Source organism: Lepisosteus oculatus, chromosome 1 (genome assembly GCF_040954835.1).
Source record: "Lepisosteus oculatus isolate fLepOcu1 chromosome 1, fLepOcu1.hap2, whole genome shotgun sequence".
Taxonomy (NCBI): Eukaryota; Metazoa; Chordata; class Actinopteri; order Semionotiformes; family Lepisosteidae; genus Lepisosteus; species Lepisosteus oculatus.
This window is the reverse complement of record NC_090696.1, coordinates 65,143,407-65,159,174: the sequence shown is the minus strand read 5'-3', so window position 1 is coordinate 65,159,174 and position 15,768 is coordinate 65,143,407. Positions and strand designations below refer to the sequence as shown.

Below are 15,768 nucleotides of genomic sequence, written 5' to 3'. Positions count from 1 at the left end.
CTTTCCTAATGACAAGATAAATGTTTAATTGTAAGAAAGAGTCTGAGGTCAACAGAAATATAAAGTGACAAAATGTTTCAGAAAATAATTTTTCTGAAAAAAGATTTTCAGAAACGGAATGAAATGTTAAAAGCAAAAAAAGCTTATATTTTGCTGCAAAGTATGCTTTTAGTGAAGGAAATTTAACAAGCAACATTTTTAACAAGTGACTTATCCTTTTGAGGCATATTGAGGTCTTTATTCTGCCTTGAACTTTCATTTGTACCTTTTTTAAGACGTTTATTTACAACATCCCATTAGAAACCTCTTGTGTCTCCTTTCACAAACATGCCTTATTTTGCATTTCACACAAACTTTACCATTGTGAGCTGCCAATGATAGTTGCAGGGAGTAGAATACACAAGCGAAATACACAAACAAGCAAAGGCTTTTATCTGTAATATTGTAGGAGGCAATTATAACGCTAATCCTAATGTGACTGTTAGTATATTCCACAGGATCACAAAAAACAGAGGCCATTTACAATTCATATGTTAACAGTGGAAGAATGGTCTCCTTATGGGCAATAAAAACAATTCACTGTAGCCAATATCCTTGGGCTGTTACTAGGTCAGGCCTGATACAGTTAAGTCCCCTAATAAGAAGAGCATTAGAAACTCACTAAAAGAATCTGAAAATCAGGCTGTGTGTGTCCTATGAAGAAAACAAAATAAAAAACAACAGCAATGCAAAATAAAGGTTCTTTATCACTAATTGGCTGATCTACCAAGGGTCTTTACATTATCACTTTACGATGTTAATCAGCTTTTTCAACTAATCCCACTGCAATGAGACTGAAGGCATTTAGCACTTCCAAAAAATTGTTACCAACAAACATTTACATTATCAATCAGTAGAGTAAATTATCGTAGGGTAATTATCATTTTTTCACTAAAGAAGGAGACAAATTGAAAAAAGTATCACTTCTACCTTTCTCTTTCTTTTCTTGAGAGCAAATTTATCCAGTAAAGTTTGTCATCTTCAGTTTTGTTTTCTGGCTGTGTTTTAACATGGACATAGAAAATATGTCTTCAAACCTTATGGATCCCCTTACAATAAATAAAGGGAAATGAACTTTAAGCACACTGTAAAAGAAATTAGTAGTGTAATGAAAGAGAAGCGTGACTTAGGTCTTTTTGTACACAGTAGTAATAGTAGTCTATTTTCTTTTAATTAAGTGATAATTCAAGCAACAAAAGAGAAGAAAAAGAAATCACCATAATGAGACTTTTCATGTCCAGGAAAGATCTGCAGCTTTATTTTAGGAATCTACAAATTGGGAAGCATTTATCCATATAACCAAGGCTGAAAATCTCTCTAGGTTATTTCAGATGGTATGGAACCTATTCCAGTTTCCCTCTCTTTTCCCCCCTGCTAATGGTGCTGTAGGATTGGGTTTCATTTCCTTTAAAGCCTCTGACCTTGTAGCGCTTAACCACCACAATCTTTTTTTTTTTCTTTGACTCAGCTTGCCTTTGTGTCTGCTTGTCATTCACCGGCGAATGCAATGAATGCTGATTCTCGGGATGCAGAAGCGGCGCTATCTTTCACATTACTCTTCCTCAGGGGGTTATATCCTTCAGACAAGACAGAGTGTAATACTGCCCCACACAACTATATACTTTTACTTCAAATTCAGCCCCAGGTCTTTTGCCTCTCTCCTGACTTGTTACCCAGTGACTAAAAGGGCATGCCGTGTCAGAGAACTTTGAATCAAAAAGGTCTACAAAGAATTATGAGAGACTGAAAGAACACAGTAATATGAGAAAAAATACGCACATCCTTTATGAGTTAGGGCGAATCCAAAAGAAAATATTTTCCCTAGAGAATGTGCCCTTTAAACAGTTTTTAATGGCATAGAACTGACAGCTAAAAAAATAAAGAAATGTATATACAAATGCATATGCAACCAGAAGCTAGTGTACTTCATCACCATCTCCAGCATTTGGTATTAATTACTTCAGAAAAGTGCTGAACAACAAACTCCATACTCTAAAACAGAGTAAAGAATAGTCTGAGGACCCAGGAGATAGACAAATAAGCTTGATGTATTTTCTTTATAAACTACAAAAAAGAAAGAAAAATGTCAGCCATGTTGGAAAGCTTTATCTAATATCCCTCCTTATTATGGTAGCTTTAGGTTTACAGGGGACATTTGCATGCCGAGGCCTGGCTTTACAGAAAACTAAAAGAAAGATGAAGAGGAGAGAAAGAAAGTCTTTAAAAAAATAAAGAACAGATTCTGACCTCTTTTTGCGTCCCTCCACTTTGAGAATTCCAGCAAACAGTCTGGGTCTCCTCTTTAACAAATCCTAAAGGGCAGCCATCTTGCTTCCTTCTGTTCGTCTATGAAAGCAGACTATCCTCCACATCAATATTCATGTCTGACGTCTGTTCTCATCACCAGAAGAAGAAGCCTGGTGTCGCTGTTGGCCTCTTTGAGCTGCATATGCAAGTCACAGACACAGCAGCATGCAGAGTGGTGAGCCGTGTGTGTCAGAGAGCCTGCTTTGCTGGCAGGCCCCCTGTAATCGCAAATCACTTTCCTACTGAGGCCTTCCCAAACAAAAGACAAGTTTTTTTTTTTCTTTGGCACACAACAGTGAGTGCTAGTGTGGCTGCCCCGAAGCACAGGAATGGATTACACAAAACATGGCCCAGCTCCTCATTCAGGTGCACACTGCTGCTCTTGGCTGTTTGTAAAAGCAAAGTGCCTTATCTGCCTGCACAGGAGCCCACCCCCATTCAGACAGGAAATACATGTCTACAGAAAAGGATCAGCAACCTTCTGCTTTTCTTTTGATATTTTCTGTTGTTTTTTTTAATTACTGAGGAGAAATTTTGTGAGAAGCCTCTTATGTTTGGCGTACCACTGTCCAGACTATGCTTAACTCTAACCACACACCTGCCCTCCCTTCATAACAAAGTTAGCTCTTATTTAGGCACTCATTGGTTGACAGATTACTTTTAGTACCGGAGTAAAACTACACTCTAGCCTTTGAAACTCTCTGCAAGAGCCCGCATATTTCTCTGTCTCTGTGAGCCAAGGCCCACCTCCTGTTTACACAAGCCACGTGTGCCAGAGGTATTTAAATCTCACATTCAACTGATCGCCGGGTATTTCTGTTGCCGACGAGTCTTAACAGTTTTAACTGAAAAATGCTGCACAACCACACCATTGTTACAGAAGGCAAGAGGTTGGGAAGTAGTTTTTTTTCTGTTTTGTCAGCTTCACCTTTTTAAAAATAACAATAAAAAGTCCAATCCCATCTGCCATGTAAAGAATGAACTGTGATAAAATAAAACAAGTGCCCAAATAGTTATTTCACTGAGTGAATATTTTAATCCACACAGAAATGAACATGTTATTTTAATTTCATTGTGTGTGAGATTTTTATATCCTTGCTTAAAATAACACCTTTCTGTGAGTGGAACAAGCTCCCCAAGCTAACATCTTAATGGGTATCCTGATCAACATAGTGCTAAAGCATTTCTCATATCTATACCTCGAAGCCTCAGTGAGTGTAGAGTTAAGGTCCTGGGCTCAATTCCTGGGGTGCTATCTGCATGGGATTTGTGTTCTCATTGTGTTCATGGGGTGCTTCAGTTTCCTCTCACAGTCCAAAGACATACAGGCAAGTTCACTGGCTTCTGGGAAAGTTAGGCCTGCTGTGAGTGTGTGTGTTTGTGCCCTGATGGTGTCCTTTTCAGGGTGTATTCTGCTTGTGTCTGCTGCTTGTCAGTATAGGCTCCGGCTCCCCCATGGCCTTGTATTGGATATAAAGGTTAAAAAATGGATGGACAGAATATCCAGGTAGACGTTAACCAAGACACTTGATCACTTTCCTAATAAATGTAGAAGATGTCTAATTCCAAAACCCTAGTAACGAGAGACACCCTGACCCTTTAGCATGGTTGTTAGTTTGATTCTGGACTGGGGCTTCACCCATGAAGAGTTTGTGTCTTCTCCCCTTGTTTGCTTTGGGTTTTCTAGTCTCCTTCTGACTTCCAAAGACATGCTAGTTAAGTTGAATTGGTCTTTCTAAATTAACTGTGTGCTTGTATATCTGTAGACTGGAATGACCAGTCCAGGATATAGTTCTTATTGGAGCTCTATACTTCAAGGATAGATGCAAGGATTCTATGACCTTCACCAAGAATAAGAAGCTCTCTGATAACGGAATGGCAGTCACAAAAATATATAAGGGAATTCGTTTTTAAGAAAGAGTTACTTAATAAATGGCTTACATAAATACATACACTAAAACCCTAAATACAACATTAAAATAACATTAAGAAAACTTGAAAACACATGTGTTACTTCATGACTCTACATAGATAAGGAACTAAGATGTAGGTGGGAAGGAAGTGAATCAGTAGATTCTAAGAAAAAAAAGATGAAAGAAGCCCATACCCCACTTAAAACACATGCATTTTTTTTAAGTTAACCTCAAAGAGAAAGAGATAGACACAGATAGGCAAGAGAGGGGTAGGGTGGAGAATTAAGAGAACCAGGGCAAGAAAGCTTTTTAACACAGATGGGGGTCATGCATAGAAACTTGGTTTCCCCTCATTTCTAACAAGGCATTTTGATCTCTGCCAGATTCTGAAGGTCTGAAACTCGTCATCCCGTTTCTGCTAGTTCAGAACTCTCTTTTCTGCCTAGGGCTGTTATAACAGGTGGTTCTTGTCTGAAAATAATCTGCCTCTGGCATCAACCCATTTTGTTTTACTGAGACCCCTCCCTGTTCCCATCATCCCCTGCTCAACAGTGGTGACATTTGTTGACTCACTAGTTTCAGGCTTGAATCAGAAAAGGGGATTTGTTTTTACACAGTGTGGAGGAGGGGAGGAGAGGCAACCACTTCACAGAGAGAGCTGATCTTGCTTTCAGTCTCTTGCATGCTAGAAAGTCAGCTTCTAACCACATTCTTTAGTGACTTTTATTCAAAGGTGTGTCTGCAAAATATCATGCTTTTGGGTTTTTTAAAAGAAAAAATATAATCCAGTTCTCAGAAAGGGTCTCCCCTCATTTCTACTAAAACAACAGATGTATAGATAGTTAAGGCACTTAAAAGCAACTTTAAATCACAAAAGCAGTTGAGGAATGTGATGCAGTATAAAATTGTGTTGGTAGATTTAACAGCATCATCAACAACCATAAATGCACTTAAACTCTGCAATGAGCCTGCTACAGTATACCTGTACTACTGACACTGTGCTACTGATTAGCTGTTTTTCATGCTGAATTAAATGGTGCAAGTTTGGAAATATTGGAAGAATTGATCCAGTTTTCAGGTTCCTTGTCACACACCTGTTAGTGTGGATTACTGTATGTATTAATAACGTTACTAGCATTATTTCAATCTCAAGTATCAGTGTACGAACTCCTTGGTAGGTATTTGTCTGTCATGTTAGTTTTAATATTATTTTTTATGTTGATCACAGAAATCAGAGGCGGTGGCTCTGTGGCTAAGGATCTGTGCCTGTGACTGGAAGGTTGCCGGTTCAAATCCTGTGGCTGGCAGAGGAATCCTACTCCGTTGGGCCCCTCAGCAAGGCCCTTAACCCTAACTGCTACAGGGGCGCCGTACAATGGCAGACCCTGCGCTCTGACCCCAAGCTTCTCTCCCTGTCTCTGTGTCTGTGTCTCCATGGAGAAAAAGCTGGGGTATTCGAAAAGACGCATTCCTAATGCAAGAAATTGTATAGGGCTAATAAAGAAACATTATCATTAATTAAGAAAAGCAAATATTTAATTAAAGACATGTTTGCATCTTACATGCTGCATTGTGAATTGTTCTTTTAAGATCATATATGAATTCAAAAGAATTAATTGTATAGGTTTGCTTTTTAACCAAAAAACAGGATATAACATACAGGACTTACTAAATAAAATATTTTCTCCTGCGAGAAAAAACGAACATCTCAAAATTAAATTTATATAGAGAATAATTACAAAAGAATACACTGTAGCTTAATATGAACCAGGCTACAAGTAGCAATAATAACTACTGTATAACAAAATAATTGTGGCAATATGCAACCCCAAACGAAACGACATTTAGTATTATTATTATTATTATTATAATAATTATTATTATTTTGCATTAGAAACCTGCCATATCTCTTGATAATCTATTGAAATATCAATATTAATGAATCTGAATAGGTGGGAATAAATATTACATTTTTAAATGGCAAATATCATGTTTTTGCTAACAAAGTTTGCCATTGTTTTTGATGAAGCACAGAGAAAGCCACAGTGTGTTTGTCTTGTGCTTTCCAGTGCTGTCTTTGAAATAATGTATTTTGGATTCATAAATGATATGATTTTGTGAGTATGACCTTCTCTGAGTAACCTAGAATGCATAGTCATAAACAGGAATTTTGTATAAGGTAAAAACCTGCAGTAGAAGGTCAAAGTCTGTACTGGAGTTAGTCATCAACATTTTATGACTGAAAATAAGGCGAAAAACACAATTGTGTACATTAAATAATGTAAGAACATTCTGTTTTGACACACTGCCATTACGATGAAAGCTGCAAATGAGTGTTAAGGCAAAGTAACAAGGATGAGCAGGCACTGGAGGAAAAGAAAATGAAATTACTTACACTATTTTTAGAAAAACACATTGAGACAGTAATGCAAGCTGTAAATGAATTCTGACCTTATCTTTCAAAATTATCAAAAAAAAATTATAAGGATTGGCGTCAGAACTCTGACTCTGTTTTTATTTTATTTTATTTATTTCAATGGCTGTTTCTGCTGAGGGAGGGCTGTTTTCCATGGTTACGAGCTACCAGAAGCAACTGGGAATGATGATGTTGCAGAGTTGAAAGTTAGGTTGTGTACTAATCCTTGGACATCAACATTGCACAATATTATGAAAGCTATTGATGTAGTTGGTACACAACTCAACTAATCTATATTTCCTAATCTCACACATTCTTTAGTGGGAAGCCTTTGTTGGAACAGAGAGCCAATAAGGCAAATGACTATGCAAATCAGAAACAAACATGCAGGACACAGAATAGAAATAGTAGGACACGGTATAACTTAAAAAAATGGCAGAAAATAAACAGATACCTGTACATGTAAGTAGACTGCTGCTTTAATTCAATTCAATTCAATTTAATTCAGTAGACTGCACATTTTAATTACAAACATGACCCTGGCATGCATATGTGACAACCCTTATTTTGTTTTGCATTAGTCCCCTGTCTTCAATTTTCTTGTTTTTTTCCCATTGTTTGTGCCATAAGGGCAAAGTTTCTCCATACAGACAATCTGGGTTTGCTCAGTTGTTATTGGAGGATAGGAAACTGAACAAGCTTGGAAATGAGAGCCTGAGGCATCAACTGCATAAGAAGATAAGATGATCAGATGGCCACGAGTTTTGCAAAACAAAACTTCACAAAATGCAGTGTGTCCTTCCTTTCCTGTTTATCATTATCCAGAACATCTTTTATCTTGTAAAGCAGTCAGCTGAATTATCTAAATTGAGCAACTTTGGACATCTTTCTGTGGCATCTGGATGTTTTAATGTGAACACTTAGAAAGTTTTGTAAAGATAGAAGTTGGGTAAAAAGAGATGCTGATTGAAAAGAAACTGTTTTTTCTCAAAAAGTATAAGATTTAATTTTTTTCTCTACGGAACTATGGATCAAAATATTATACTGTATATGTTTTTTACATATATTTTATTATCCATACACTTTAGCTGCCTGTAAAGGTTTGAGGATTACAATGCATAAATCACCAAGATTAACTCATTTTATTCCCATTGTAATATAGTAATGAAATGTTATCCCTCTAAGATCACTTTGTTGGCCATATACAATTTCTTTTATTAGGAATTTGTCTTTTCGCATACCCCAACTTGCTCTCCATGAGACACACAGACAGGGAGAAGCTTAGTCAGAGTACAGGGTCAGCCATTTATACAATGCCCCTGGAGCAGTTGGGGTTAAGGGCCTTGCTCAGGGGGCAAACTGAGTAGGATTCCTCTGCCGGCCACAGGATACAAACCGGCAACCTTCCAGCAACAGGTGCAGATCCTTAGCCACAGAGCCACCGAACCACCCTATGGGATCCTTCCTCACAAGTGTTTGGGTTTTCATATAGTGTAGTCTTTCTTTCACCCATTAACAGTAAAAATAAAATGTGAGGATCAAACTGCAGCTGAATTGTGAAGTTGATTGGCATCACAATAACAACATAAAGATGTTTGCGCTGGTTTAAAATGTTAAGCAAAAGAAAATCTGCAAAAAGCTTCAGTATGAAACACACTAGTTAATACACACATATAAAAAAATAATAAAGCTGCCATTTATTAACACCTTCAATTGTTTTTGATTTATGTTAAAAGAGATAATCAAATGATGTTCTATTAAACACTACTGAACAATCTCCTAATTTTCTGATGTTTTGAAAGTATGCCACATTAAAATATATTTCCCTTTCATTCATTCTGTCTCTTTATTTTAGCAAACCTTTGGTGTGCTAAGTTTCTTCATTACACCTAAAGAGTACGTTAGAAGTGCGTTAAATGGGAGAACATCATTTGTGATTCATCTTCTCCTCCCCCCTGAGTAGAAACTTCTCACCTCATTCATGGAGAAAGTGGCCCTGCTGCCAAAGGTAATCATGACACAGACACACTTGTCACTTGAAAGAAGTCACACCTCAAGTTGACTGCCAAGTGTTAGGGGGATTAAAGCTACTGTTTTCTAAAGTTCAGGGGGTCACCAGAAGAGCTTTGCGGCTTCTCTACATGGTTAATAAATCCATTGACAGATGCAAAACAAACACACTATCCTGTTCCAATGAGAAGTGGAAATATTGCACTCATGTTGTAATACTAATTGACCACTGAATTTCTATTCTATCCAAAAATCCTATAGACACATGTTTATTTTGATTTTGAAAAGCAAAAATACCCAATACAGAAATAATTACAACATTTTGTATATATAATTACTAGTGTTGAAAACTTACAAATTGCAACTGGCACATATCCCATAAAAAAACCAAACACCTAATCTAATCTCTTTGCTGAATATACCTTTCATTAGGTAGAGTGAACAATTAGAGTACAAATTTCTATAGCTTCATAGTCATAATAATTTACTATTCTATTTGTCCATATCTCTGGAAATAAGATTAATGTATTTAAATTATGGATAATTGCATTACCCTTTATAATGATAACTTCTGTTTATTTCCAATTTGAAATTCTGAAGATAAAATTAAATAAAGTTAATATATAAGTCCATATTACATAATCATATGGAAATATTTTCTCTCCTTCTATTACATCTTTATACTCAGAGTACTTTAAAAGCCATATATTTTTACCTTGGTGTTACTATTTTTTTACATAGTCATATGAACATATGAACATATGAACATAACAATGCTGGCAAAAAAAAATACATTTAGTTTTTAATAGCTCATTGTAAAGAATCTTACCCAGCCATTCCTTGAAAGATGCCAGAGAATTAGCTTTTGGAACATGGCTGGATAACTTGTTACAAACAGTACTCTCAGAATCCTTTGTGTAAAAGGGTGCATTTTTCTGTTTTAAATGCATTTCCCCTTAGCTTCCACCTGTTGTCTTTAGTTTGTGATTTACTGATGAATCTTAACAACTGTCTATGCCCCTGAGGATTTTAAATACTTTAATTAGGTCTCTGTTTGACTCTAAAACAAATTTCTTTTAGTCTTTCAGTAGGGACATTCCTTTGAAGGGAATGTACTGTATGTGGCTGAGGTTTTCTAGACTCTTTACAGAGCAACAATATTTTTTGGAGACCCAAAATGTACATACTGTAGCATTTTAAATGAGGGTTTACAAGTGCATTGTGTAATTTTAACAAAACATCCTTGATTTAAATTCTACACTTTACTGTATATCCTACCATTCTGAAGGTTAAAGGTTTTTAATACTTTTTAATTATACTGCTTAGTGTCTAGAAGAGATGGAAATAATGTGTCTAAGCACACACCTAAGCATTTCAAGCAACCTCTTGAAGCTCCAACAATTTTCTAACCTCCTCATCCAATTTAGGTTTGCAGGGGAGGCAGAACCTATTCCAGCAAACAACAGGCACAAGGCAGGATACACCCTGGATGGTACACTAGTCCATTGCTTTGCAAACACATAACACATAACACAAACACGTACATACTTACGCCTTGGGCCAATCTTCCCAAAAGCAATTGACCTACCACTGTGTTTTGAACTATAGGAGGAACACCAGAGAACCCCTTATGAAACTCATATGAATAAAACTTGAACATACAGACTCCATGCAGATGGTACCCCTGTTCCATAATAGGACCCAGGTTCCCAGTGCTATGAGGCAGCAATGCTAACCATTGCACCACCATTTCACCCTCAAATCTCTTTTTTCCTGTTCAATACATGTAGTTTTTGTTACCTTTATGCCTAATTTTTATTACCTGTAAGCCTAGTTTTTGTTACCCGTATATAACATCCTGGACTTGTTTACATTAAACATCATCAGTCAGATGTTTGTCTTGTCCTGAATTTGTTTGAAGTCTTTGTGTATTTCATTTGCAGCTTCTATAGTGTTTGCTGATCATTCTGTTTTGATATCATCTGTGACCTTCACTAGTTTGCTAACTATATTGTAATCTAGATCAACTATATAAATTAGAAAGAGCAGTGGTCCTAACAGAAATGTCTGTAGAACTTTGCTTATTGACCCCAGTGTGAATATTCACCCCTTCTCTACATTATTTGTTCCATGTCCATCAAGCAATTAATCTAAGTGCACACATTATCTTAAGTGCATATTATCTGCAATTTTAGAACTAGTATTTTAAGAGAAACCTTCTAAAAATCTAAATATACAATATTGTACACTCCATTTGTATCTGTTACAGTTTATACTTGTTCAAAGAACTCCATGACATTAGTTAAGCAAGACAAGAGCTACTGTACATTTCTAAATCCATGATTACTATCTTATTGTCATACAGATGATCCTCTAGTTTATTTCTAACTACTGTTTACATAATGTTACTTGCAATAGATATAATATTTATTGGTCCATAATTATTGATAAGATTTTGTCACCTCTTGTATAGATGGTTTGCAATCAAAGGGTATTGAGGTTGCTGGAAGAATTGTGTTAAGGAATGATGAATAAGTACAATTGTTTGAATAATATTGTGCCCTGTATAGTGATTGTTATTGTATCTAGTACTTGTATCACTTCTGTCTCTTCTATGCTAATATTTTTTAATACAGACATTTTTATTTGCTTAGCCTGAAGCATCAGGCTGGAAGGAGTTTTTTTAAAACTATTGCCATTTGCCACTGATTGCATATCCATCCTTTCGTATTCTGCTTCTCTTTAGGTCTCTCAATCAAAGCATACTATATTATGATCAGATTTCCCTAATGTTTTTCTCACCTCTGTTTATCTCACTGTATCCTAATTGTTTAAAATGGCTATATCAAAATATGCTTTCCCTGTAGTAGGTGTTCCTACAAACTGAGCAAGAAAGTAGTCATTAGCCATGTCTATCAGCCTCTGAGCTAACATAGAGTGACACTGAATATCATTAGTTACTGTTCTTTCTCATTATCAACAAAACATGAGGAAACTTTTCTCCCGGTTTCCATTATATAAATTAGGTAGCTGAATGATAATAATCCATGCTCCTTTTTTTGAATTATGACAGGGTAGCTGTGGTGATATATTACAAACTGATTAGCTTTGAATTAACTAATTATTTCAAGAAGACAGCTTTCCCAAGCAATAAGGATAAAAGTCTCAAAACGCACCATGATTACCTTCTTTGCCAGCTTGCACACTCCACATACCTGTTAACCCTAGAGCTGTCAGTCTTCACTTAACACCACACCTTGTATGTCTACAAGCCAGTAGAGATACACAGAGCAAATCCTAATTAGGATCTGTTTCAGCCTTGCTACTGTTGCAGCAGAACAAGAACAAGAACTTATCTCCGAGGCACTGGGGAGAGAGCTGTATCTGTATACCCTTCCTGGCCTAATTGCAAAGGAGCAGCAGGATGGGGATGGGGAGCTGTCTGCAAAGAAGGGGGACAGCAGTAGGTTGCCATCTGAATAGCTCAATTTATAAACAGCCAAACCACTATTTGTTATACTGTTTTTATTTTTCAGAAAGCATTTCCATATACGCACAGCTATCAGAGTTAGACATTTCTTTACTAGCCCCCTGTTTGGTTACCTAGCTATTATTACTGTTTTGCACCACAGCATTGCTTTTTTTAATCTCTCCAATATGAGTAAGATTTTGGACAGGCCTAATGAGCGTGACCTTTGGACCTAATTTTATGCGGAGACCTTCTGATATTCAGGATGGACATTTTAATGGATAGGCAGTTTCTGTGGTCAGGCCACTTTTCTTTGATCTCTTTACAACTGCTTGTGAACAGTGGGCTCCCTGGCAGCTCCTATTCTATAGGGGGCAATTCAGAAAAAGAGCTCTTTTTGACAGGCATTATTTCACAGCCCTTTCAGGATCCTGGCAACTCTAAAAGCACCACAATACGGCTGTTGAGAAGGAGTTCAAAGGAATGGAGTGGGAAAAAGAAAAACACAACTTTTTGGAACTTGTACCTTTTTCAGGTGTATCCTGAAGAAGGCTGAGCAGTCACATTATGTCAGCATAATGAACGAACATCTGCTTTGCTGCTCACGTGGTGGTGAAGCTCCCAGATCAAACCTCTATAAAGTATTTCTATAATTCCCCTGTGATTTAACTATTATTTACTATATTATATACTATATTATATACTATAACTTAACTATTATTAAATAGATGCCACCTGGTTGTTTGTTTTCTGTTGTTCATATTTTACCACTGTGAACTGGTCAGCAAATGAATTATTATTCCTTCTTCTAACAGAAAATGATCGCAAATTAGTAGTACATAGGAAAGGAGCATCACGTGTCACTGCAGCGGCTAGTCCTTCCTTCCACAATTGAAGAGAAAACTGCAGTCCCAATTTCCCAGATCTGTCATTAAATATCAATAACAAAATTAAGTGACGGTATCGCTGAATTTGACAAATTCGGAAATCAGTACAAAATCGTGAACTTTGTGAAAGTGCTGTATTGTCGCAAACCACTGGTTTCGTTGTGGGCCAGAGCTGCGATGTCCAGAACCAGGTCACGTGTCAAGTACAGGTTGGATTTGTCAGCAGACATTTCCCCCCAGAAATGTCCCAACGGGATCTGCATGTACTTAACTACTATGTTGTATTTGTCGGCAAAACCGCCTTGAAGTCAAGAGCAATTATTTCTATTGGATTAAAAGAGATGTCTTCACAAGCCTGCTTCTTTACAACGTCATAGGGCTGCTTCATAGCCTTTGTTTCTCAATCAATGGAAATTTAATTTATTTTGTGAAGTAACGTCAGGGTTTAACACTTTACAGTGTACAGTACATTTTAATTTCTTTGTGGTTTGAAATGCACTCATCAATGCCAATTCGTTCTAACCCCGAAATATAAAATTAGGGTTGCAGTTCCACATTAAGAACCAACTAATATATATAATACATAATTTATATCCATAAACAGTAAAAGTCATATACTGTATACCTCTAAATATCATAATCACTATAGTAAAAGAGCCTGGTTTTACAGATTACATTGAGGTTTGGGTTTACTGAATGCTTTGCTGTTAACAGAACTTTGAAAGTGTCTTTCCAATACCATCGGGAATGGTGTGAAACATTTTTTGTACTTTGTTTACTTATGCATTCAAAACATGTATGGAGCCATGCACGTGGCCTGCTGTGTAACTGCTGAGATGACAGCTGGCAGGCAATGTCTGCAAGGAATTACCCCGAATCTTTTCACAACAGCTCCCTGAGTATCCAAACTTGCATATAATCCAGCTAATTCAGAATTGTTCTGGGCAATTTAAGAGGATAAAAGGACATGTTCTGGATTGTTCTGGGAGCATTTGTGCTGCATAAATTCATTGGATCCTTTCCTCTTGTACTCTTCATGCAGATTATTTGATCAAGTGTAAACAAATATTTAAGCTGTTCAGACTCTTAAAGTGAATTTCAACCTGTCCCAGATGATTCAAAATGATTCAATTTTAAATAAGTGAACAGTTATGGTATTCAAAAGGAGTGTTCTTAGTAAACAGCGACAGCAGCCCATATTAGAGACACCTGTTGGTGAAGCAAGCCTGGAGAACAGCTGCAGGTTCCACTGCATATTTTCCAACGGCTGCTCAAGTAGCCTAGCAAGATGCTAATAAGATGAAATCATCAGATCACTCTCTAAGGCTCGGCCTAGAGTGACACAACATGCTCTGAGGTATTTTGTTTGTATAAGTAATGTCAGCATTTTGACTGCTGAACGAAGAGGTCTTCACCCTGTCAGTAATACACAGCGCTACTAGGGGTATCCCAGTAAAATAATAAATCAATCAAATCCAAAAAGTATACGTTTTGTTTCTGACATTGAAATGCATCTTTACATACATCAAAGGTTGTAAACATACTTGGATAAGGCATGGATAAGGTGATTGGGATAAAATTGTGCTCTTTGGAAGTGCAGCGAAAGCCTCAGGAACTGTTTTGAAGCTTCTGAAGGTCTCCTGCTTTTCTGGAGTTTAAAATAATTGCATTTCAGAATTAACTCTACGGCAATATCTACACATTTACTTATAAAACTGGATGAAATTGGAACAAAAGCAGAATGAGTTATGGACTGGACAACGTGTCACACTTAAAAATTGTTATATAGTAATCCCTTGCTCCCATTACTTCCCATGTTATAATCTCAATTTGTTCCAGAATTAAAAAATGCTTCCTGAAACACCTTAATACTGCACAGAATGGACCTAATTATAAAAATAATAACATTGCTGGATAACTGTTCAAGAAACACACTTAAAATAACCAATTTATGTATAAACAATAGCTAGAAAAAAACATTTACAGTACAGTATAGTAGTTACATTGTTACTGCACAGTCATTAGCAAATGCATAAAACCTTATTTTAAAAAAGCAAAAGACTTAATTTATTTTATTTTTTAAAAAAGTTAAAATGTAATGAAAGTAAAATTACTTACCCAAAAGGGTGTGATAAAAGAACAATTTTGGCAATGTTTTACGAGAGCCCAGCTCGTCAGTGGAAATCTGCTCATTAAATGAAAAAACAGGTAGGGTGACTACATCTTGACGAAATGAAAACTTGTTTGGCAAGGGATCACTGTCACGTTATACTGTTATCAAAACAGCCTTTCTCAGAGTAATGTGATTTTTTGTAGAATTGTTTAAATTCCAAATTCCAAAAAACAAGAGGGTTACATCTTTTCACACCTCTAATTATTCTTTTAAAAAAAAATGCAACAAAACAAATCTATATTAAAATTGTGGTCTTTTGCAGTGAAGTGGAAACCTCTGGAACTGTTTTGAAGCTTCTGAAGGTTTCCTATTTTTCTGGAGTATAAAAGAAGGTATATATACCCCAGACATTCATTAGTAGTAGCATGCATCATCAAAGCTAAGCTCAGAGAGCTCCTTGAATACTGAAGGCAAATGGTCATTGACTTTCACCAGTTAAAGGATGGCTATAAAAGACTGCACAGAAAGCTAAAGCTAAAACAACCACTATCCACTGTTGTTTCCATTATTAAATACCTCAAAGCTATTGCAATAATGACAACTCTGGCAAGAAC

General features: G+C 36.5%; 1 protein-coding gene across 3 annotated transcripts in view; it reads right to left on the bottom strand.

Annotated features, from left to right (window-relative positions):
• The window catches only part of tet2 (tet methylcytosine dioxygenase 2), a 69,271-nt gene extending 54,048 nt beyond the window's left edge, over nt 1-15,223 (bottom strand). For 2 of the 3 annotated variants that reach the window (XM_015345717.2, XM_015345721.2), the window contains exon 1: nt 2,287-2,558. The gene's annotated coding sequence lies outside the window, so the exon portion shown is untranslated. Of the gene's footprint in view, nt 1-2,286; nt 2,559-15,159 lie in introns of those variants that run through there. The other variant, XM_015345718.2, reaches the window with a different exon arrangement.
• Nucleotides 15,224-15,768: the final 545 nt, after the last annotated feature.